General features: G+C 40.0%; 1 long non-coding RNA gene and 1 pseudogene across 1 annotated transcript in view; one reads left to right on the top strand and one right to left on the bottom strand.

Annotated features, from left to right (window-relative positions):
- The window catches only part of LOC133089852 (uncharacterized), a 355,571-nt gene that overhangs the window by 309,178 nt on the left and 22,220 nt on the right, over positions 1-24,173 (bottom strand). The window lies entirely within an intron of this gene.
- On the top strand, positions 18,456-19,677 carry LOC133089521 (pygopus homolog 2-like; annotated as a pseudogene).

Below are 24,173 nucleotides of genomic sequence, written 5' to 3'. Positions count from 1 at the left end.
TATTTTTTATTATTTCAGTAAGTGGTTACAAGTAAAATCAATTGAAACAGAACAAGAGGTAATTCAGTGCTTTCAACTGATCAAACATTTAATTAGAGCCTATAATGTGCCAGGCTCTGTGCTAGGAATAGGAGGATGAAAAAAGACATTTTTCTTGCCTTTGAAGAGCTCACATTCTACAGGAAAGAGAAAAATTTAAACAATGAAAATATAATGTGGAAAGTGCTCTAATAAAATATTAGAGATAGGTACAGAAAGAAATAGAAGCACAGAGTAATTAATTCCACTATTTTCAGTGGGGAAAATTAGAGAGGAGTTAGTATTTGAAGGATGAAAATGTCATTCTAGAGTTTGGAAAGGGTTGGGGGAGGCCAGAAAGACAGGTCAAACAATTTAAAGCTGGGGTATCTTAGTCTACTCAAGACCTCTATAACAAAAATACCATAGACTGAGTGACTCAACAACAAATATTTACTTCTCACACTTCTGGAGGCTGAGAAGTCCAAGATCAAGGTGCCAACAGATTTTGTGTCTGGTGAGAGCATGCTCCCTGGTTCATAGATGACCATCTAAATTGTTGTGTCCTCAAATGGCAGGAGGGTCCTGGGAGCTCTCTGAGCTCTCTTTTATAAGGGCACCAATCCCATTCATGAGGGTGCAGGCTTCATGACCTAATCACATCTCAAAGGTCTCATCTCCAAATACTATCATATTGGGTGTTAGGACTTAACATACAAATTTTGGGTAGACACATTCAATCACACAGGGGTAACAGCAAGAACAAAGGCAGGTAAATATAACATTGTTTCCAAAATGGAAACAGAAAGTCATTAAAATTCTGGTAGGCCTGCTTCTCATAAACAAGGCAGTCAGAGCAAAAGATGGACTTTTCTTTCCAGAGAATGTCTCTGAAGAAAGCACCTGAAGGGGGTTCCATTACTAAACATGACAGGAGGCAGACATGGAAGAAGCAAAGGAAAACTACCACCTTATAAGGAGACTGCTTAAAAAAGGAAATTTATCATCCTTGATTCCTCTCTTTTCCTCACTACAACTTTCCCTAGCATTATTTCAATTATCAGCAAGTCCTGCAGTTGCACTTTCAAAATATACCTTATTTATACTACTTCTCACCATCTCCAATAGCCCATTAATTCAAGCCACCATGATCTTTCTCCTGGATTACTACAATAGTTAACCTGTCTCCCTGCCTCTTTTCTTGCTCCTTGAGTCTTATGTCCCAAAAATCCAGAGTGACTATTTTAAATCATGAATCAGATTATATTGTTCTCTTACTTAAAATTCTCCATCAGAATACTATTGCAATCGGAATAAAATTCAAAGTGTCGGATTATTATCTATAAGGCCATATATGATTAGGCTCCTACCTACCCTCCACCTTTATTTATTTATTTATTTATTTATTTAGCCTGGAATTCTCTTTCCCATGACCTTTACATAGCCAACTCTCTCACCATTCAGTTTTTACCTCAAATGCCACCCATGGAGGCCTTTTCTGATCACACTATCTGAAGTGGTTCCTTCTTTCCACTCTCTATTCATTACCCTATTATGTTTTCTGCATAGCACTTAGCACTATTTTCAATCATCTTATTTATCTTGTTTACTTGTGTACTGTCTGCTCTCTCCCTCAATTCTAATAAACTCCAAATACTCAATAAATTTTTCTGTTTTGTTTAATACTGTTTCCTAGCACCTAGCATTGTGTCTGGAACTGAATGACTACTTAATAAATAATAGTTAAGTGTACGAAAAAGCTTAGGTGGAGAGATGTATTCAGAGAACTTTTGGAAGTTTTCTCAGTGATACACTATGTAAAATTTCTCCGTACCTCCTTCAGAAACTTATTATAAAACCTATATTCTTCAAAACTTGCAGAGACAAATGGAAGTCTTGATATCTAATACCATGCAGACTTGGGCTTCAAGGCAAGTGAAAACAGGTCCCACTATATATGGGATAGAAGTACAAGCCTATCTGAAGACACACCACCCCCAAATAGTTAATTCCTGTGCAATGAAAATGTTTATATACTCATTTGTCTTTATGAGGTAATATATGTTTACATGTAATAGTCAAAGGCAGTAAGAGCTACATGGAAACTATAAGTCAAGGAGGGTTCTGATGAGGACCTTCCAAGGAAAACTAAAAAATAGGAGAAATTAAATTTTATTTTAAAAAAGTTATGATAAATAATAGAACTGGAAATGTGGAGGTTTCAGAGGTAAAACTGGCTCTATGATGTGTCCAGCACATTCCACGGGAAAGAGAACTACATTTAAGAGACACGAACAGTTACCAGAGAGATGTCCTCCACTGTACAAGATATTCCTATGGCTTTATCATGGGCTGAATAAAGTCTCTCCTTCCCCATGTTCTCATTCCTTGTTTCCCACACAACCTTCTAAGTACAATACAGTTTCCTTGGTACCTTGATGCTAGGAAAACAGCTGAGCCAGAACAAGCATTCCAGTCACCAGAAAGGGTTGGATTGTCTGAAGTCCTTGTTGAGACTGAATCACAGCCCAGTTTCTCCCTCTGCCCAGTCAGCTTCCTTCACTGTTCTTCCCCAGGTGTTGATCCCAATATACTTTACTTCTTATATGTTAATCTCTAGCTCACAGTTTGCATCCCTGCAAACCCAACCTCCAACCTATCTTTAAGCACAGTAGAATCCAGGTGTTCAAATGATGCCAGCAATCTGTCTCTATCTCTCAGCTCTGCATTAAAATCCTTTTTAACAAGTTACTCCTCTGTGGTATAAAGAGAATTTTATGTCATTTCACCAAATTTTTTTTCCAAAATCAGTTCTATAAGGATAAACTTATCTAATGACAATTGTGTAAAAAAATTGTAAGAAGTAAAGTAAGCTATTTGTCATCTAAGGAGTTGGTACAAGAAAGCTGAAAATGCCTAAAAAGTAGAGAGAATGTGACATAAATAATCATCCAAAAGAAATGAAAAGTTACTCTGGTTTCTCACAATAAACTATTAGATATATGAACTTAGAAAAAATTTGCTAAGAGATTTGACTTAGAAAAATAAAATTATTCAAAGCAATTATAGCAAAATTAGGATGAACAGAGGCAATTACTATTATTACTGTAATATACTATATGATTACTGTCATATTTGTCATAAATGAGACAAAAATAGAAAAATTTGAAGAATCAGCATAGAAATTGGATATCAAAAAGAACAAACAACCTAATCAAAAAATGGGCAGAAGGTCTAGACATTTCTCCAAAGAAGACATATACAGATGGCCAAAAGGCACATGAAAAGATGCTCAACATCGCTAATTATTAGAAAAATGCAAATCAAAACTACAGTGAGGTATCACCTCACACCGGTCAGAATGGTCATCATCAAACAGTCTACAAATAATAAATGCTGGAGAGGGTGTGGAGAAAAAGGAACCCTCCTCCACTGTTGGTGGGAATGTAAATTGGTATAGCCACTATGGAGAACAGTATGGAGGGTCCTTAAAAAACTAAAAATACAGCTACCCTGCAATCCCACTCCTTGGCATATATCTGGAGAAAAACATAATTTAAACCAATGTTCATAGCAGCACCACTTACAATAGCCAAGACATGGAAGCAACCTAAATGTCCATTGACAGGTGAATGGATAAAGGAGACGTGATACACACACACACACACACACACACACACACACACACACACAGAAATATTACTCAGCCATAAAAAAGAATGAAATAATGCCATTTACAGCAACATGGATGGACCTAGAGATTATCATACTAAGCGAACTAAGCCAGACAAAGACAAATATATGATATCGCTTACACATGGAATCTAAAAAAAAAATATATGATACTAATGAACTTATTTACAAAACAGAAATGGACTCACAGACATAGTAAACAAACTTATGGTTACCAAAGGGGAAGGCGGGTAGGGATAAACTAGGAGTTTGTGATTAAAATATACACACTACTATATATAAAATGGATAACTGACAAGGACCTACTGTCCTTGGGGAACAAGGGAACTATACTCAATATCTTGTAATAACCTATAATGGAAGAGAATGTAAAAAAAGAATATATATATGTATAACTGAATCACTGTGTTGTACAGCTGAAACTAACGCAACATTGTGAAATCAACTATATTTCAATAAAATTTTTTAAAAAATAGAAATTGGCTAAAAATCCTAAAAATGATACAATTAAAGTATAAAATTAACTAGAAAGCAAGAGGAAAATCACACCAAATATTATTTTACTACCATTTTTTAGAAATAAGCTAAGGTTTAAATGCCACATGGAAAATTGGCAGAAAAATCTTAACAGTGTTAAAATGTTGATACAAAAAATAACATTAAAAACATGTTAAGTAAACAGAAATTGAAAAAATTCACATGAAATGCTATTGGGTTTTGATGATAAAATATTGTTTTCTAAATATGAATATATATATATATTTTACAAAAAATGAATAACCCTATGATCCTCAGAATTCACCAACTATAACATTTAAAATGTTCATATAAAGAAAAATAAAAACGAAGAATCTTCAAAAGCTTTTAAAAGCATTCCCAAGTATAAATCGTAGTAATCTTTCTAAGTAGTTAAAAGATATAAGAATTTGATAAATTGGTAGATTTGTCATACAGTGAATTTTCATTTGGGAAATTTAATTTCAGAAAATTAGTTTTTGTAGAATTGATTTTCATTGAGTTAACCTGCCTCTAGCAAGAAAGCCACTCGCAGCCACGGTTTTATATTCTACCAAGCCGATCAACCCCAGCTAAAATGCATACTTTGTTCCAAAAGTTCCCACTGAAGTCCTAGCATTAATATTGACCAAGTCAGCTTGGGTTATGAGCTCATCCCTGAACCAGTGACTGTAGCCAGGGATATGGAATACACCAATCATTCAGACTTGATGCTTGTGACACCCTGTAAAGCTAGAAGAGCAATCAGGCCCATCTGAATCACGTGGACTGCAAGTAGGAGAGGGAAAACTCTTGAAAGAAAAACCTGAGTCTATTATCAGGAAAGAGGGATAGAGATATCTGTTACACAGCTTCAAATAAACTTTTTTTCTTATTTAGCAGCATTTCTCTAACCATTGCTAATGGAACCAAGTTTCATCCTGGCTTTCAAAAGAGGATATCTTATCATGCTTTAACTTTTTCGATCCACTTGAACTCAGAATGCAAATGAAAATTTTTTTCAAACAAAAATTTGCTTGTTCCCCAGTAACATGCTGTAAAGAAGAAATGTTACCCTTTTCTCTATTTTATGATTTCTTTAACCATTCTGCTTTTTTGCTTGGATTCCAAATTTCTATTGTACACTTCTGATTGACAAGAAGGAAAAATGTTCCCAAGTAGATACAATTTGATACTTGTTTGATGTATATGATAGATGTAAGTTATTACATGCTTCCATTGAAAATAGACTCTTTCTGATAAACAGAAGTTTTTTTGCTATATGCCAGAATTTTTAATTATTTTAATTTTTTAACATATGAACTATTATTACTTTTTACCATGTTTAATCTCCAAGTCAATTAACTCTACCCTGGATAACTGAGAGTTGGCATATTTGTAATAAAGCAAAATAAAATTACAAGTGTCTAAACTGAATCTTCATATGATACTTAAAATGTTCTTACATCTTTTCCTTTAATAATCATTCAATAAAAATACATTGTGAGACAAGCACTGCTGTTCCCAGCACTGGGAACATAGCTTAAACAAATGGCTTACCCTCATTTAGAAGACGAAACAGAGCAAATAAATAAATACATTATATCAGGTATTGGTAATGATTATGAAGAAAACAAAGCAGGGCAAAGAAACAGAGTGAAAGGGGGCTACTTTTGGTATGATGGTCAGAGTTTGGGGGCACTCAGTAAATAATACGCTCAAGTTCTACTTCACTTGAGAAAAAAGATAAGGAAAAGGCAAATAAGAAACCAAACGTCACCCTTTTCTTGTTGATAACACTGAATTTGGACAATGTGTCTGATATCTGTGGGAAAGAGGACTACCTAATATTAAAATCTACAGTTAGGTAGACCTGCCAGCCCAGTTATAGTCAGTGTTGGGAAACTGCAGGATCCCCCACAGCGTCAGACCCCTCTCACGGCAGCATAGCACAAAGCAGAGGGAACTCATACTTCCTGCAGGCAGCCAGAGGACAAGGTATATGCTCCCAATTTTCCTTTTCAATCACCCAAGTAAATAAAGTCACATCTCCTTTAGCTCAGAGTGAATGAGAGGATAGAGACAGGACAGGTATGTTATTAAAGCCCCTCTACATGGAAGGAAACAGAAGGATAGGAATAAGAAAGATCTTCCTGAACATTTGGTTTTCTCCAGTCACATTCTGCTGCTCAGGTGCAGGTGCAAAGTAGGTAGGCAGAGAGTTGGTTGGGTTTAACCAGGGACAGAGCCTGATGAATACTACAGAGAGCAGGGGTGGGGAAGGAGGATGGGAGGAGAAGTGTTGAGAGTGTCTGGAAGGGATTAATTGTAAAAAAAAAAAAAAAAAAAAAAAAAAAAGAAGGATCATAGAATATAAATTGGATAAGGAGAAAACTGAGTCCATTAAGACAGTTATGGGCAATGAATAAGTAGTACAGTAAATGGATTAGATCCAAATGTAATCAAGTAACGTTTGAGACAGGGAATCAGTAAGTGACTTAGAAATATAAGATAGTTGACTTAGTAGAGAACAATGGCCCATTAAAGATGTCCACATCCTAATCCCCTGAACCTGTGAATATGTTATCTCATATGGCAAAAGGGACTTTGTAGATGTGATTAAGTTAAAGATCTTAAAGTGGGGATCACAAGGGCCCTTATAAGGGGAAGGCAGAAGAATCAGAGACAGAGAAAGGAGATGTGATGATAGAAACAGATGGTCAAAGTCAGAAAGAGATATGAAGATGCTATGTTTCTGGCTCTGAAGAGGAAGGAAGGAAAGTAGGTGGCCTCTAGAAGCTGAAAGAGATGAGAAAACATCTTCTCCCCTAGAGCCTCCATAAGGAATACTGTTCTGCTGATACCTTGGTTTTAGCCTGTAAGACCCACTTTAGACCTCTTATCTCCAGAACTATAAGATAAAACAAATGTGTTGTTTAAACCACGAAGATCATTATGGCAGCAAAAGAAAACTGATACAGCTGTTCAAAGAGTGGAACGCATGAAGTCATTGGTAATGACAAAGACTAGAATAGGACATGGATTATAGTGTGGTCAGGGAAAGTGAGGTCAAGGAGCTCAGAGGTGTTGAGTGTGATCACCCACATGGATGCTGAAGTCACCAAGAATGAAGAAAATGATCTGGATGCTCATATCCTCAATGAATGCGGGGGGAGGTTTGTACATTACCAAGAAGGGATGTATTTCAGAGGGTCTTGTATTTTGGAGGAAAGAAGGAGATAGAGTGGTCTAGAAGGGACAATGAAACAGAATGAGGACACCTATCTCATCCCCAAGCTCCATTACATGTGGAATATGAGATATAAAAATAGCCACCAGTAGAGAGAACTAGAAGAGAATCAATATCCTCATAGATGACCAGGATTCAGTTAAAGAAAAAGAGCGAAGTGAAGGTAATGATGAGGAGAGAGTTGAAGATACCAAGGATTTTAGATTTTGATGATAAACTGTAAGGGCACAATGAAAGAGTGTAGAATATGGGGTGGAAGCAAATGATGTGGTCAAATTAGGGTATTTTTCAGGCTATGGAGCACAAGCCCGATGATAACCTATGAACTGAGATTCTGGGGCTTCTGAAGGTGACTTTGATAAACAGGAGTGTAAAGCGTAATGTAACTTGTCCTGATGCTTTTTTCCAGAAGGGTAAGCAGTTCTAAATATAGCATTTTGGGGAGATTACTGTCTTGGGTAGTTGAAGTGATGAGGTGCATCGAAGAGTAATTGTCTTACCAGCAAGGAACCTGAGCTCCCTGGGCTTCCTTCTCTTAAGCCTGTCTGGGGGGATTGACTCATCAGCAACACACAGAACTAGGAGGCTATGCCAAAATCCATAAGTCCATGGAGCCCTCAGGCCTCCTTTGCAAATTCCAGAAAGTGGACCATAGCTATGGGAGGGGCAGTGGAACTGTAGACCTCCCACCAATCTGCTGTGGAGCTAGTTGGGGTCATGGTGAGGAGAGAGGCAAGCAAGAGAAGAAATTAGCATTATCATAGAAGGGTTTTCTTAGGTCCACAGTCCTATTATTTCCATGAATTCAGGTATCTAAGTGGTAAATATTATTCTTTTTAGAAACATAATCTCATATTCAGAGAAGAAATAATTTATAAGAAAAACTGAAAAGGTTAAAGGAATTAGAACAGTGGGACTGAAAAAGACTAAAAAAACTGTAAATGAGAAACAGCACAGATTGAAATGGCTTTCACAAACACAGAATGAGAACTACTTTTTACAACCTATGAGTGTTTGGGCAATCTTAAAATCTCAAACCTCTAGTAGAAAAATCCCAACACATTAGAGAAAAAACACATTCATCAAATTTGTTCTAAAAGTGAATTCTGTTTTTTGCAACCATTTTCCCCAGACAGGAGGACGGTGTAAATTTTTAGGTTTTGCACAAATTTTAGTTAATATTGAAAGAAATGTAGTTAGTACTTTTTTCCATGTGGTACAAACAACTACACAGAAATTGTTCTCTCTTTAGGACAGCAGTCCTTAGCATAGCTTCAGAGTGCCCATAAACCAGTGAAATTTTATTTATGTGACAGGGTAGATGGCAGTGAATATAAGGTGAGGGTCCTTAGTTTTCTTCAAATCCTCAAAATGGTTTCATCTTTTAAAAAAAGAAAAAAACACCAACTCTCTAGGAGTTTATAATAAAAACAAATTAATTCTGATATTAATAGTATAAATTATAAAACATTGTGTTAAAATATTAGACTTTCATTCTCAGATTTGTATAGGGAAGTATGTGAGATCAGTGGTTGCCAGAGGGTAAGGGAAGAGAGGGATAAATCAGCATAGTAGAGAGGATTTTTAGGGCAGTGAAACTATTCTGTATGATACACTAATGGTGGATACATGTCTTTGTACACTGGTAAAAACCAATGAAAGTACAAAACAAAGAGTGAACCCTAATATGAACTATGGATTTTAGTTAACAATAATGTATCAATTATGGCTCATCAATTATAACAAGTATAGCACAAGAAAGCAGGATGTCAATAATAGGGGAAACTGGTGGGGCCAGCAAACTGTATGGGAACTCTGTAATTTCCACTCAATTTTTTTATAAACCTAAAAGTGCTTTAAAAAATAAACCCATCAATTAAAAAAAAAAAAAAAGATGCTGCTGACCACTGTGAATAAAATGGAGTAGAGCTAGAGTGGAAGTAGGGATCCAGTTAGGAGAATTCTGCAATCATCAAGTCAAGAGACGGTGGCAGATTGGACTAGGGTAGATATGAATTAAAAGGTCAGAATCAATATATATTTAAAAATTGGTATGAGAATTGGTGATGATTTGAATATGTGTAAAAAGGGAGGGGGATTTACCAATAAATGACTTATAAATTTTGGGCTGTGTAATGGAAAATAGGCAAAATTCCAAAGTACAAATTTTGAGGGATGGATACTTTTTGAAGCTAACAGGATGGGTCCAAAGCAGGAAGAGATTTATTAAACATAGCTAGAAGGTTCAACAGTACATTGCATAAAGAAGGTAATGGAGTAATATTTTACATCTTAGAATCATTTTGATATTCCCATCCTGTCTTAGTCAACTCAGGTTGCTATAACAAAATACCATAAATTGGGTGGCTTAAATAACAGACATTTATTCCTTAAAGTTCTGGAGGCTGAGAAGTCAAAAATCAAGTTTCTGACAAATTTGATTCCTGGTGAGAGCTCTCTTTCTGGCTTGTAGAAGGCTGCCTTCTCACTGAGTTCTCACATGGCAAAGACAGAGAAAGAGCTCTGGTCTCTCTTCCTCTTATAGGACACTAATGCCATCATGAGGACTCCACCCTCATGACCTCATCTAAACATAATTACTTCCCAAAGGCCCCACCTCCAAATACAATCACATTCAGAGCTAGGGCATCAACACATGAATTTTGAGGGGACACAAACATTTAATCTATAACACACCTCTAGCGCTAAGCCAGAATTGCATTATTTTATAACATAAAATTAACTTAAGTGTACATGTAAGATTTGTACGTTTGTACGTTTATAAGGTTATACATGCAAAACAATATTTGGGATTTAAAAGCAATCGGTTATTTTAAATAATTTAAATATTTAAGATTTTGAAATAAAACTTCCTTTCTCAAGGGAAGTCCAATATCAATAGATGTTGTTTACAGTATTTTTAAGTTCACCCTGTCCCTTCCTCCACCAAAAAAGATAATTTCCAAAGCAAGGATTCATGCATCTAAAACAAGTTTTATTCTCCAATTCTCATCAATGTAGTCTGAAAACCTTCAGCAAGAATGCCCAGAAGTCTAAATTATTATGTATCACATTAGTGGAGAATAAAGTAACCAAGATCCAAGTAATTTTGGACTTTATGGTCTGTAGTCAACATCTTAAATTTCATCTGGAATTGGACCAGATCACAGAACACTGATGCAATATCCAATGGAAACATTATCACAGCTTGATTATGTAGTAATATGACGCATTTCTCATGCTACTTTCATTAAAATAGCATCACATCCACAAAACTTTTGAATAGACCATCTCTGGAGAGAACAGTCCAAAATTATCATCTTATTAAAATATAACTTCTGCTTTGGTTACTTCTTCTTGTTTTCTTTAAAGTTCTAAACTATGGTGTGTGGCCAGGGGAACATAGACTATCCCTGAGATCAAACAGAACTGGCCCTTAATGTTACACACAGGGCCAGGAGTATATTTTCTATGCTTCTTCAAAATAGAAACTCTTCACCCACTACCTGTCCATCCTGACACCAGGGCATCAGCTTCCAAGTTAGGGTTGAGATAAACACTTCAGATTTTAGGCCTACCCAGCCTCATTCACTTTGTCAGCTTTTTTTTTTTTTTTAATCTTCTCCTGTCTGTCACAGAGTCTCAGAGAGTTCTGCACCCGAATGTCATGACTTGTCATGACCTAAGCTTGTGTTCATTGACAGGAGCTTGTGAGAAAATGAGCTGGGAGAAACAGATGTAACCAGAGGAAAGTCAAAATGAAAGCTATGAATTTAAAAAAAAAAAAAGTGGAAGAAGTAGAGAATATTCAGGAGTTTCCCTCAACCTCTCATTTTCCCAAAATTACACACACTGCCTGACAGCTATTCTTGATCTCCTTTCATTCAACATTCACAGGATCAAGATGATTTCAGAACACAGAGCAAAGTTAAGGCTGTGAGAGGTCACTCATCTTCTCCATAAGAAAAGAAATGTGCACTCCCCTCATTCTCAGAGTAACCCACTGTAAATGACGAATTTTATGTCAAACTGGAATTTTCTTCATTCTTTCTTGTACAAATGTACGAATGTTTCTACACACTAAGATGTATCATCAAGGTAGCAAATAGATTTTCCTTCCCTTGAGAACTTTGAAGAAGATAAATATTAAACTGTCTTTGAAGGATGGCATGGAGTCCTTACCTAACGTTGAGGAATGAATTAAAAAACCTTTGCTGTCCCTAGTGCATTATGAGTGAGGAATAAAAACAAAACAAAAAACATTAGCTATACTAATAATATATTGATAAAACAATTCCTTTTAAACACTCTTTATTTCCAATGTGGTAATTTCTCTTTTTTAAACATAACTCTCTGCCACCCTGACATTAAATGTCAAAGTAGCACCAATTCTGTCCAGTTGAGCTACAAAATTGACTACTATGAAGAATAGCAATTTAGCGTAATGAAGCACAGAAGACCCAATATCAACAATAAATTAGAAGACATAACTGCCTTTCATAACTGAGTTATACCCAAGCCTGTAGTGTCCAGAAATTACTGCAAGGTGATTAGAATGTTTATTAAAAGTACTAGGATATCGGATGTCTTCTGAGTAAACAAAGAATCTAAGGGAAAGATACGTTCTCTTTAGAATTCCAGGTACTAAGAACCGATAGGTCTTAAAATAGCAACAAGATGACCAATGCCTGGTACATAGTAACTGGATGTTGAATAAATGCACTACAGCTAAAATCTTGTTTCCTCTATACTTTTGGTCTTTTTGAAATGACTAGTTACTGCCCCTCACAGTATGCTCAGACCTCTCTCTCCTTCAGGTATGAAATCTGGATTAACATATCTTTGTTTTCTTTTTTATTCAAAGTATAATTGCCTGGTTCTATAATCCTCCTGGCTTATTTTATTTATACAGTTGAGGTTTATTTATCTTTTGTTAATTCTTGAGATTGGTATAAATCTTAATAGATCTTCCCAATCACTGTTGAAATGCAGTTTTTAGAGTTCAGCAAGAGTATTAATTTTCTTCTTTTAAATTACCACCTTCCCCATCTCAACTAGAAACTAGAAGGCTGGAGTATGAGCTGGATTATGCCCAGAATCTCAATGATAATTTCTAAACATTCATACATAAATCTATGATATTCAGTGATTGTTACTTTATCACCCCAAGAATTCTTTATAACAGTTTGCCTGTAATAAAAATTTTCAGAGGTATAAACAGAAATATTGCTGCTATTAGATATGTAGGGCTATAATCTAGATACCTACCTAGATGAGCAAATTCCAAGAACCTGATTCCTAAATACGCAGCAATGTAAAGAACCATATTACTAGACTTTCCCTTAATTCAGCTCTTGTGGAAGATGGTCACTGTAAAGACAGGAAAAGGGCAAATTTTAGGGGCCTCCTGTGGCTCTAAGCTTCTTATGGTGAAAAAATGAGGAATTCTGTGAGCTTTGGGGCATCTGTTAGTAAATGACATCCTACAACAAAAAATATTTCCACTGACTCAACATCTCCTCTGAGATTTCATTTCAAAAGTTGATTTTATTTTGAAAAGCTAACATGAAATCACCAAAGAGATTACTTCTAAAGCAGTTCTTTCAGATATAGCCTTAAAACTAATGTCCAAATCATTTATTTTTATTTCCTCTCACTTACAATTAATAGGGAATACAGTTCTCAATTTCTTCTAAGGCTGTCACAAAATAAAAGATTATTTTGAAAAAATTTTGATCTCATCTAAATGTCCAACTAAGACCATGCAAGGAAACTTTATGAAAACAACTGCTCTGTAAGAGGCACCTTCCTTGTTCCTCTGTCAATTAATCTATTAATATTTAAAGTTACTTTTAGGTAAGTTCTTTTGTTTCATTGAGTTTATTTCTTAAAATGTGCAAAGGACCAGGGACTTCCCTGGTGGTCCAGTGGTAAAGAATCCACCTTCGAATGCAGGGGACGCAGGTTCGATCCCTGGTCAGGGAACTAAGATCCCACATGCTGCAGGGCAACTAAACCCACACGCCACAACTACTGAGCTCACGCGCCTCAACTAGAGGGCCCACGTGCCACAAACTACAGAGCCCACGTGCTCTGGGGCCTGCACGCCACAACCAGAGAAGAGAAAACTCACACGCCACAACTAGAGAGAAGCCCCAATACCGCAACAAAAAGATCCCGCATGGCTCAACAAAGATCCCGCATGCCACAACTAAGACCCGACGCAGCCATAAAAATAAATAAATAAATAAATAAATAAATAAATAAATAAATACATAATATTAAAAGAAAAAAGTATGCAAAAGACCAAATGATTCATTAGAGTCTGCCTACAGATGTTCCATGAAATTACATCATCTAAAACAAAATAATTCTAAGACCCAAATTAATAAACGGAAACTTTGTGTTTTGTATTTAGAAGACATTTAATGGCATTTTTGTCTTTCTTTCTCAAATTTTTCCAAAGCCTCTTATTCTACGAATTAATTTCCTCTCTTCAATCAGAAGTCCATCTTTACAGATACCTCTCTCCAATCAGAAGTCCATCTTCACAGATAAAGTATAAAACTTAGGATCTAGATTTGTCTAAAATGGTAATTTATGATTTAAAAAACCCTAGATTCAGTTTAAACAGCAGCAACTGTAATTACATCCCACTTTTAACACTGCTTTACTGATTTGATCCTATTTAAGTTTTTCAAGAACCAACATAGTGACAACTTGTTCATTCAGAAGAAATCAAGAAAAGATTATATTCAAATGAACATAAACTCATGTCATGTTCATTGAAATGCTCTCGAAGCTTTGGATGTTTTCTGAAACGTTACATATTTTGTGGTCACAAAGATACATTTCTCTCAGTGGCTTCTCATTCTAGGAACTGGGTTTTTTCATTTCTACAATGCCTTTGCACCCTCTTATGGTCATTTTAGGATTTGCTTTATTGGGAGCAATTTATTCAAGGCTATTCAATGGTTTCTTTATCTTGTAAATTTGAATTTTTATTAGAATAATGACATTTACACACTTTCCACCTTTAAATCTGTAATTTCATAATCCCAAATATTAATTGAAGCTCACACTTCTTCACACTGTTGAGAAAACAGAAGTATATAGAGTTGAGGTTACCAGGATAATAATTAGAAACACTCCATACTTTCCAATTATGTCTGACATAGTAGCAAGCTAATAAGAATTTAAGATTCTGCCTCCTAGGCACAAAGCAATTCAATAGTAATGCCATCATTAGGTATCACAGTTCTTATTTTCTGATACTGACATGATGAAATCAACTTAGAATCTGTTTGGGCCTGTTTATATAAAGCATGGATATGACTTCTAACTTAGTACAATATCCTAAAAATAACAGCATAAATGTGGCTGTCCTTCATTATGGAGTTGGAATAGCAAGATAAACACACGTAACACACACATACACACACACATAAACACACAACACACACACACACATGCACATACACTTTATAACTCAATTGGCTCGTGTTGTCTTGGAAACATTAAATTCCTTTAACCTAGAGATCTTTAAAAAATACCTAAGGATCAAATGTTACCATTCTATTATATTTAATTTAATAACCATAATAAAAACAAAGACTGCTTGTTCCTTTCCTGACTTAAAATCTCCTTCTTTCTGTTAGTTATAGTTTCATGTTTAGAAAACATTTAGGAAAAATGTGTAAAGCTTTAATGGCAAGCTTTATTTCTGAATTCATGCTGCTGCCAATGATAAAGATACCTGCTTTGTGGTAAAAAAAAGAAACAACTGTTCAAACTGTACATATGGCAGAGGAACTACTCTTTAAAGTGTTTATGAGAAGAACTGTTGCATTACCATATATTTTTTTCTTTCCAGGGTGACAGCTACACATTTTAAGATACTTTCAACTTGAAGTATAACTTGAGTACTATAGGTTTTAAATTCCTAACTTATAATATATTCATATTTTTGTCAGAAAAATACGTCAGAACCTATACATGTATCTATAAATCAATAATTTTGGTTTCAAAATACAACTACTGTTATTAAGGGCACAGAAGAGTACTAACCCAAAGTGCAAGAAATCCCATAACTGAATAACAGTTGAGGGGACAGAAAATACAATTTCACCAAGCTAAAGTCAGATATCATATAGGATGATGCTCCAAATATTTAAAGTTTCTATCAATTCCCAAATTACAAATGAAGTTTAAAAATAAAATTTTGGGTGGTCCATCTGAAAAATGCACTTATCTCTCACAGTAAATAATAGCACTTACAAAGATCACCAATGCCTGCAAGATATCAATCTGTAGGTTTCCTATGTAATTCAATCACTGTATCAGATGTGCTGACAGCAAATATATACTTCAGAACATTAAAGTTATTGCCAGCTGTAAAAATATTCTTTACCTACAAATATACTTTCAACGAATCTAAAAACCCACATCATCTCTCTGACAATGAAACCATGTATGTTGTCTAAAATATACTGTCCATATTTCATAAACACTGCAAAATATGAAATTGCCAAGTGAACACTACCAACACCTCCTCTTGTATGCACTCTTTCATAATGACAGTCATTGACAATTGGAATCTACTTTACAGTTATGTCTATCTTTTTAAAAAAACAGTATGCTTTGTTGGACTTCCCTGGTGGCACAGTGGTTAAGAATCCACCTGCCAATGCAGGGGACAGGGGTTTGAGCCCTGCTCCGGGAAGATCCCACATGCCGCGGAGCAACTAAGCCCGTGTGCCACAACTACTGAGCCTGCGCTCTAGACCCCGAGAGCCACAACTACTGAGGCTGAGTGCCACAACTACTGAAGCCCACACACCTAGAGCCCGTGCTCCGCAACAAGAGAAGCCACTGCAATGAGAAGCCCGCACACCGCAACGAAGAGTAGCCCCTGCTCGCCGCAACAAGAGAAAGCCCATGCGCAGCAATGAAGACCCAATGCAGCCAAAAATAAATAAATAAATAAATTTATTTTTTTTTTATTTTTAAAAATTAAAAAATTAAAAAACAATATGCTTTGTTAATGGGTATTGCAAATACTTGTGTTCAAATGTATCCTGTCCTACAAAAGTCTGATAATTTAATTGTATATTCAAAGATATAAAACAATTAAATCCACTAGCATCAACAACCATTTAGGAAACCAATAATAAGGGCTGTTTGAAAGCAGAGTAACCCAGATGTCCTAAACTACTTAACATAAAATTCCAGGCCCTTCAAAATCAGCCACAGGACACTACTCTTCTTCAGCCTTATACCTTTTCACATTTCAGTGATTACACATTTAGCTCCCTTTATCAGAAATAATTCCCTCTCTTAAAATTCTAATTCGAAAAGATACACACACCCTAATGTTCATAGCAGCAATATTTACAAGAGCCAAGACGTGAAAGCAACCTAAATGTGCATCAACAGATGAATGAATAAAAAAGATGTGGTACATATATACAATGGAATATATCAGCCACAAAAAAAGAATGAAACAATGCCACTTACAGCAACATGGATGGGCCTAGAAATTAGCACACCAAGTGAAGTTAAGTCAGAGAGAGAATGACAAATATCATACAGTATCGCTTATATGTGGAATCTAAAATATGATACTAATGAACTTATTTACAAAACAGAAATAGATGCACAGACATAGAAAACAAACTTATGGTTATCAAAGGGGAAAAGGAGGGGAGGGATAAATTAGGAGTTTGGAATTCGCAGATAAAAACTACTATATACAGAATAGATAAACAACAAGGTCCTACTGTATAGCACAGGGAACTATATTCAATATCTTGTAATAACCTATAATGGAAAAGAATATGACAAAGAATATACATATGTAACTGAATCACTTTGCTGTACACCTGAAACTAATAACATTGTAAGTCAACTATACTTCAATAAAATAAATAAATAAGAAATAATTCTCTCTCTTACTGTAGAACATCATTATACATTGGGATTTATCATATGGTAATATGAAATATTTGTTTGAATGGCTCTCTCTCCCAACTGACCACCATATGAATTCCTTGAAGGCAGGAACTGACTTGATTCATTTTTTTTTCTTTTTTTTTTTGGCCACACCTTGCAGCCTGTGGTATCCTAGTTCCCCGACCAGGGACTGAACCCAGGCCCTTGGCAGGGAAAGCACGGAGTCCCAACCGCTGGACCACCAGGCAATTCCCTTGATTCATTTTTACATCCCCAGTACCTGAAAAATAGTAGGTGCTGAAGCAACATGATGCTTTTGGAGTCCAAAACATCATTATGGAAAACTGTGTTTTAATCCTAGGCTCAATCACTTAATTTTGCAGTTTCCTTTTATGTAAATGAGGGATAAACACCTTGCAGGATTGTTGGGAAACTGAAAGATACCCATAAAGTGACTAACCCAGTGCCTGGCACATAGAAGGCACTATAATATGTGCTCAGTAAATGTTAGCTGAATTGATCTTTCCCTACAGCTCTTTCCACTTATATATTTACTCAAGTATTTCCAGATTTCTCAAAATTTAAACCACTACCTTGTTCCTTTTTACTCTTTCCTATATACCAGAATTTAAATATAACCATAGCTATAAAAATAAAGGATTTTACTGTGTATTCAGGCAATTAATGCATTTGAGGGCAGTAAGTTCAATTTTTTTTCCAGAAATAAAATATACTAAGGAATGGAACTAAAGTACAGGGCATTCAGCTTTATTGTCTCTTCTATTTCTCACCAAAAGAGAAAAAAAAAAGCTTCAATATTTATAAGACTAAGAAGGAATGTGCATGTGCATAATTTTGCCTTAAAATACATTTCTGCGGGCCGCGAGGCTGGGCGAGCGGCGAGGCTGGGCGAGCGCGCAGTTGGCGCCTGGGCTCGCGGCCCCCGCCTCGCCGCACCTCCGGCTTGCTGCCGCGCAGGGGCCTGCGTCGCCCCCGTCTCCCGTTCCGGGCCAGGGTGCAACCCCAGGGCGCGTCCGTCCCCCACTCCATGGCCGCCTCGGCGCCGCCCCCACCGGCCAAGCTGGAGGGAGGTGGCAGCCCCGCACCGCCCCCTGAGCCACCCAGCGCCGGGAGGAAGCAGGGCAAGGCCGGCCTGCAAATAAAGAGCCCAGAAAAGAAGCGAAGGAAAGCAAATACTCAGGGCCCTGCATACTCACATCTGACGGTGTTTGCGCCACCCCGGACTCCCATGGTGGATCACCTGGTTGCATCCGACCCTTTTGAGGATGACTTCGGAGCTCCTAAGGTGGGGGGCGCAGCCCCTCCATTCCTGGGCAGTCCTGTCCCCTTTGGGGGCTTCCGTGTACCGGGATGCATGGCAGGCCAGGTACCCCCAGGCTGTGGCACTGGGGGTGGAGGAAGCCCCCAGCTTCTTGTCAACAGTGCCCCCTTTCCCTCCCAACCCCATGGGCCCTGCTTTCAACATGCCCCCTCCCAGGGCCCTGGCTACCCTCCCCCAGGCAACATGAACTTTCCCAGCCAACCCTTCAACCAGCCTCTGGGTCAAAACTTCAGCCCGCCTGGTAGGCAGATGATGCCAGGCCCCGTGGGGGGGATGTGGCCCCACGATCTCACCCACCATGGGACAGCCTCCCAGAGGGGAGCTGGGCCCCCCTTCTCTCCCCCAACGCTTTGCCCAGCCAGGGGCACTTTTTGGCCCTTCTCCTCTCCAGAGACCTGGTCAGGGGCTCCCCAGCTCGCCCCCCAACACAGGTCCCTTCCCTGGTCCAGACCCTGTCTTTCCTGGCCCTGGTGGTGAGGATGGGGGGAAGCCCTTAAATGCACCTGCTCCCACTGCTTTTCCCCAGGAGCCCCATTCAGGCTCCCCAGCTGCTGCTGTTAATGGAAATCAGCCCAGTTTTCCCCCAAACAGCAGTGGGCGGGGTGGGGGCACCCCGGATGCCAATAGCCTGGCATCCCCTGGCAAGACAAGTGCGGGCTCAGGGCCCCAGCCTCCCCCAGGCCTGGTGTATCCATGTGGTGCCTGTCGGAGTGAGGTGAACGACGACCAAGATGCCATTCTGTGTGAGGCTTCCTGCCAGAAGTGGTTCCACCGCGAGTGCACGGGCATGACTGAGAGCGCCTATGGGCTGCTGACCACTGAGGCCTCTGCTGTCTGGGCCTGCTATCTCTGCCTCAAGACCAAGGAGATCCAGCCTGTCTACATCCGCGAGGGCATGGGGCAGCTGGTGGCTGCTAACGATGAGTGATGCTGGCGAGGTGCCCAGGAAGTGCATACGTTCCTCCCTGCTCTTCCAGGGTGTTTTCCTGTCTGGCTCTTGGTCCTTGTTTCCACTGGCTTCCCATCCCCATGGGGCAGAAACACAATGGCTCCTGGGGGCAGAAAAGGAACTGAGACGGGCAGGCAGAAGAGCCTGGATTGCTCACTTTTCTGGAAACTTACATGCTGAGATCTACAGAGGTCCAGGAAACCAAAGCCCTGCCAAGCACAGCCATTTTTGGTGGCTGTCTCTGGAGGCCTAGGGGTGTGGCTGCAAGAGAAAAAGAGGCTGGAGGAAGATCTGAAGGGCAGGGGTGTCCCCTCTGCAGATGATGGATGCCCCCAACACCTGTGCCTAACACTCCTATCTAGCCCCCCAGCCCCAGCCTCAGTTTTTGGAGTCCAGTATTAAAAGTTTCTGGCCAGAGGAGTTGGGGGTCTCTTCTCATCTCTGCAGTAGCCCTTTCACGGGTGCTGGGAAACAGCTTTAGGGAATAAATGGAGATTTTCCCCTTTTCTTACCTTCCCCTTGCCTCCTCCAAGACCTACCCAACTCCTCCCCCCTCAGACAACCAAATAGCTTGAAGAAGCAGGAGAGTATGTGGCTATGGCCACGTGGCTTGGTGATTTGGGGCTTCAAGACAGTAGGTAAGAGATGCTGTCAGGACATATCTCCCTCATACCAAAGTCACTGGTCCTTTCTCAGACTCGCTTGTGCTTTTTCCCTAATGACAATATTTTTGCTAAAAATTGGGATATGTGGTCTGACAGAGCAGAATATTTGATGTTTGGACTGTCCTGGAAGCCTGGACTCTGGCTGTACACGCCCCCCCATCTGTTGCACATTAGTCGCAGCGCTGGTCTTCAACTTTTGGCGCCCTTACTCCCCTGCTTTCCTGGCTTTATTGAAGGAAAGCTTGAAGAGGCACAGAGCCCTTATACCTCATTTTTTCTCCTGATGAAAGGATCCCTGTCTCAGCCTGTGGGTGGGGAGGCGGCAGGACCCTTATTGCCATGGTACTAAAATGCAATCCAGAGCCTGGATGTTTTTTGTTTCTCTCTTTCCCTGCTATTCTTTATATCTTCTCCGGCCTGGTGATCTAGCTGTTCTCATTCCTCTCAGCCAGGGTCCTGCACTGGGCTTTGTTTCTATTTTATTTTGTAAGCACTGCCTGCCAGAGATGGGCCAGCGGCCTGATCAGGAGCCCCTCACAGCTGCTGTCTCTTCCTTACAGCTCGTGCACACATTCCTCAGTGGGGTGGGGAAGGCAGGCTTGGGGTGTGGCCCTGAGAGGAGCTGGTGGTCTGCCCCCACTTCTCCTGGGACCCTAGCGTGTGAAGAGAAGACAAAGGTATACTGAAGAACTCTTTCGCCTGCCCAGGTGCAGCATGCAGCCTTTGAGGCTGTGAGAAAGAAGGGAGCGGCCTCTGGGCCTCTCTCCTCCAGTGTTCCCTGCCGTGGAACAGCAGAGATGGCAGCCCCACCCCCACCCCGCCTGCTGAGCTTTGTGTTGTGTTTGTGGTTCTGTGTGCCCCTCTCTTATCTGTTGCTATTTCTGTGGTCTCCCCCTTCTCTGCATTTGGTAAGATGGCTCTTGCAGGGGGGCGTGTCTGCTCAGTCCCTCTCTCCCTCTCGCTCCACTGCTTTTTGGAAGGAAGTGGGGGTGGCAGAGATGTGGTGGGGAAAGTTTTGTACTGTTGGATTAATAAAATTACTTGGAAAAACAAAAAACAAACAAAAAAAACAAAACCATACATTTCTGCCTTTTAAGCCCAGTTTAAACTTGATGAAAGGCCTAGAACACAGACTATTCATTAAAAAAAAAAAAAAGATGCTTTAACTGCAGTGCACATTCAGTAGATAAAATCCAAAGAAAGCAGTCCTGCCTGAAACATTTACAAATCAATTCATTATACTGATTTGGAATGAGATGTGCTGTAATTTAAAACATAGATTACCACAGGCCAAACTTGATAAAGTTCCATTTTTAAGGCACTTTCCCTTGGCTATGTACTTGACCGCAGATTTTACAAGAAACAACAATTTGCCTAACCTTAAAAAAAAGCCGAGAGGGGCAAGATGGCGGAAGAGTAAGACGCGGAGATCACCTTCCTCCCCACAGATACATGAGAAATACATCTACACGTGGAACTGCTCCTACAGAACACCCACTGAACGCTGGCAGAAGACGTCAGACCTCCCAAAAGGCAAGAAAATCCCCACGTACTTGGGTAGGGCAAAAGAAAAAAGAAATAACAGAGACAAAAGAATAGGGACGGGACCTGCACCAGTGGGAGGGAGCTGTGAAGGAGGAAAGGTTTCCACACACTAGGAAGCCCCTTCGTGGGCAGAGACTGCGGGTAGCAGAGGGGGGAAGCTTCAGAGCCACGGAGGAGAGCGCAGCCACATTGGTGCGGAGGGCAAAGCGGAGATTCCCGCACAGAGGAGCGGTGCCGACCAGCACTCACCAGCCCGAGAGGCTTGTCTGCTCAGCCGCCGGGGCGGGCGGGGCCTGGGAGCTGGGGCTCGGGCTTCGGTGCTAGCCGGGAGGGAGTCCGGGAAAAAGACTGCAGCTGCCAAAGAGGCAAGAGAATTTTTCTTGCCTCTTTGTTTCGCGGCGCGCAAGGAGAGGGGATTCAGAGCGCCGCCTAAACGTGCTCCAGAGACGGGCGCGAGCCGCGGCTATCAGCGCGGATCCCACAGCAACAGGGACGCAGAGGGAAAAACGGAGAGATTCCTGCACAGAGGCTCGGCGCCGAGCAGCATTCACCAGCCCGAGAGGCTTGTCTGCTCACCCGCCGGGGCGGGCGGGGGCTGGGAGCTGAGGCGCGGGCTTCGGTCGGATCGCAGGGAGAGGACTGGGGTTGGCTGCGTGAACACAGCCTGAAGGGTCTAGCGCACCACAACTAGCCGGGAGGGTGCACGAGAAAAAGTCTGCAGCTGCCGAAGAGGCAGGAGACTTTTTCTTGCCTCTTTGTTTCGCGGCGTGCAAGGAGAGGGGATTCAGAGCGCCACTTAAACGAACTCCAGAGACGGGCGTGAGCCGCGGCTATCAGCGCGGACCCCAGAGACGGGCATGAGACGCTAAGGCTGCTGCTGCCGCCACCAAACAGCCTGTGGGCGAGCACAGGTCATTCTCCACACCGCCCCTCCCGGGAGCCTGTGCAGCCTGCCACGGCCAGGCTCCCGTAATCCGGGGACAACTTCCCCGGGAGAGCGCACGGCGCGCCTCAGGCTGCTGCAACGTCATGCCAGCTTCTGCCGCCGCAGGCTCGCCCCGCCTCCTCCGTACCGCTCCCTCCCCCCGGCCTGACTGAGCCAGAGCCCCCGAATCAGCTGCTCCTTTAACCCCGTTCTGTCTGGGCGGGGAACAGACGCCCTCAGGGGACCTACATGCAGAGGCGGGTCCAAATCCAAAGCTGAACCCCGGGAGCTGTAGGAACAAAGAAGAGAAAGGGAAATCTCTCCCAGCAGCCTCAGAAGCAGCGGATTAAAGCTCCGCAAACAACTCGATGTGCCTGCATCTGTTGAATACCTGAATAGACAACGAATCATCCCAAATTTAGGAGATGGACTTTGGGAGCAGGATATATTAACTTTTCCCCTTTTCCTTTTTTTTGTGAGTGTAGATGTGTATGCTTCTGGGTGAGATTTTGTCTGTATAGCTTTGCTCTCACCGTTAGTCCTAGGGTTAGGTCCGTCCGTTTTTTTTTTTTTTTTTTTTGGCTTAAAATTTTTTTTTCCCTAATAAATGTTTTCTTAATAATTTTTTCCTTATTTTCTATTTTTAAAAAAAATTTTTAATAAGTTTTTTCATATTTTTTATTTTAAAAAATTAAAAAATTTTTTTTCTTAATAAATTTTTTCTAAATAATTTTTTTCTTATTTTTAGTATAAAAAATTAATAAATCTATTTTTAAAAATTAAAAAAAAATTTTTTTTCTTAATAAATTTACTCTTAATAATTTTTTTTCTTATTTTTTATTATAATTGCTTTATTTTATTTTATTTTATCCTCTTTTTTTCTTTCTTTCCATTTTTTCTCCCTTTTATTCTGAGCCGTGTGGATGAAAGGCTCTTGGTGCTCCAGCCAGGCATCAGGGCTGTGCCTCTGAGGTGGGAGAGCCAACTTCAGGACACTGGTCCACAAGAGACCTCCCAGCTCCACGTAATACCAAACGGCGAAAATCTCTCACAGATCTCCATCTCAACATCAAGACCCAGCTTCACTCAACGACCAGCAAGCTACAGTGCTGGACACCCTATGCCAAACAACTAGCAAGAGAGGAACACAGCCCCATCCATTAACAGAGAGGCTGCCTAAAATCATAATAAGGCCACAGACACCCCAAAACACACCACCAGACGTGGACGAACCCACCAGAAAGACAACATCCAGCCTCATCCACCAGAACACAGGCACTAGTTCCCTCCACCAGGAAACCTACACAACCCACTGAACCAACCTTAGCCACTGGGGACAG

This window comes from Eubalaena glacialis, chromosome 4 (genome assembly GCF_028564815.1).
Source record: "Eubalaena glacialis isolate mEubGla1 chromosome 4, mEubGla1.1.hap2.+ XY, whole genome shotgun sequence".
Classification (NCBI taxonomy): domain Eukaryota; kingdom Metazoa; phylum Chordata; class Mammalia; order Artiodactyla; family Balaenidae; genus Eubalaena; species Eubalaena glacialis.
This window is presented reverse-complemented; position numbering and strand designations above follow the sequence as displayed.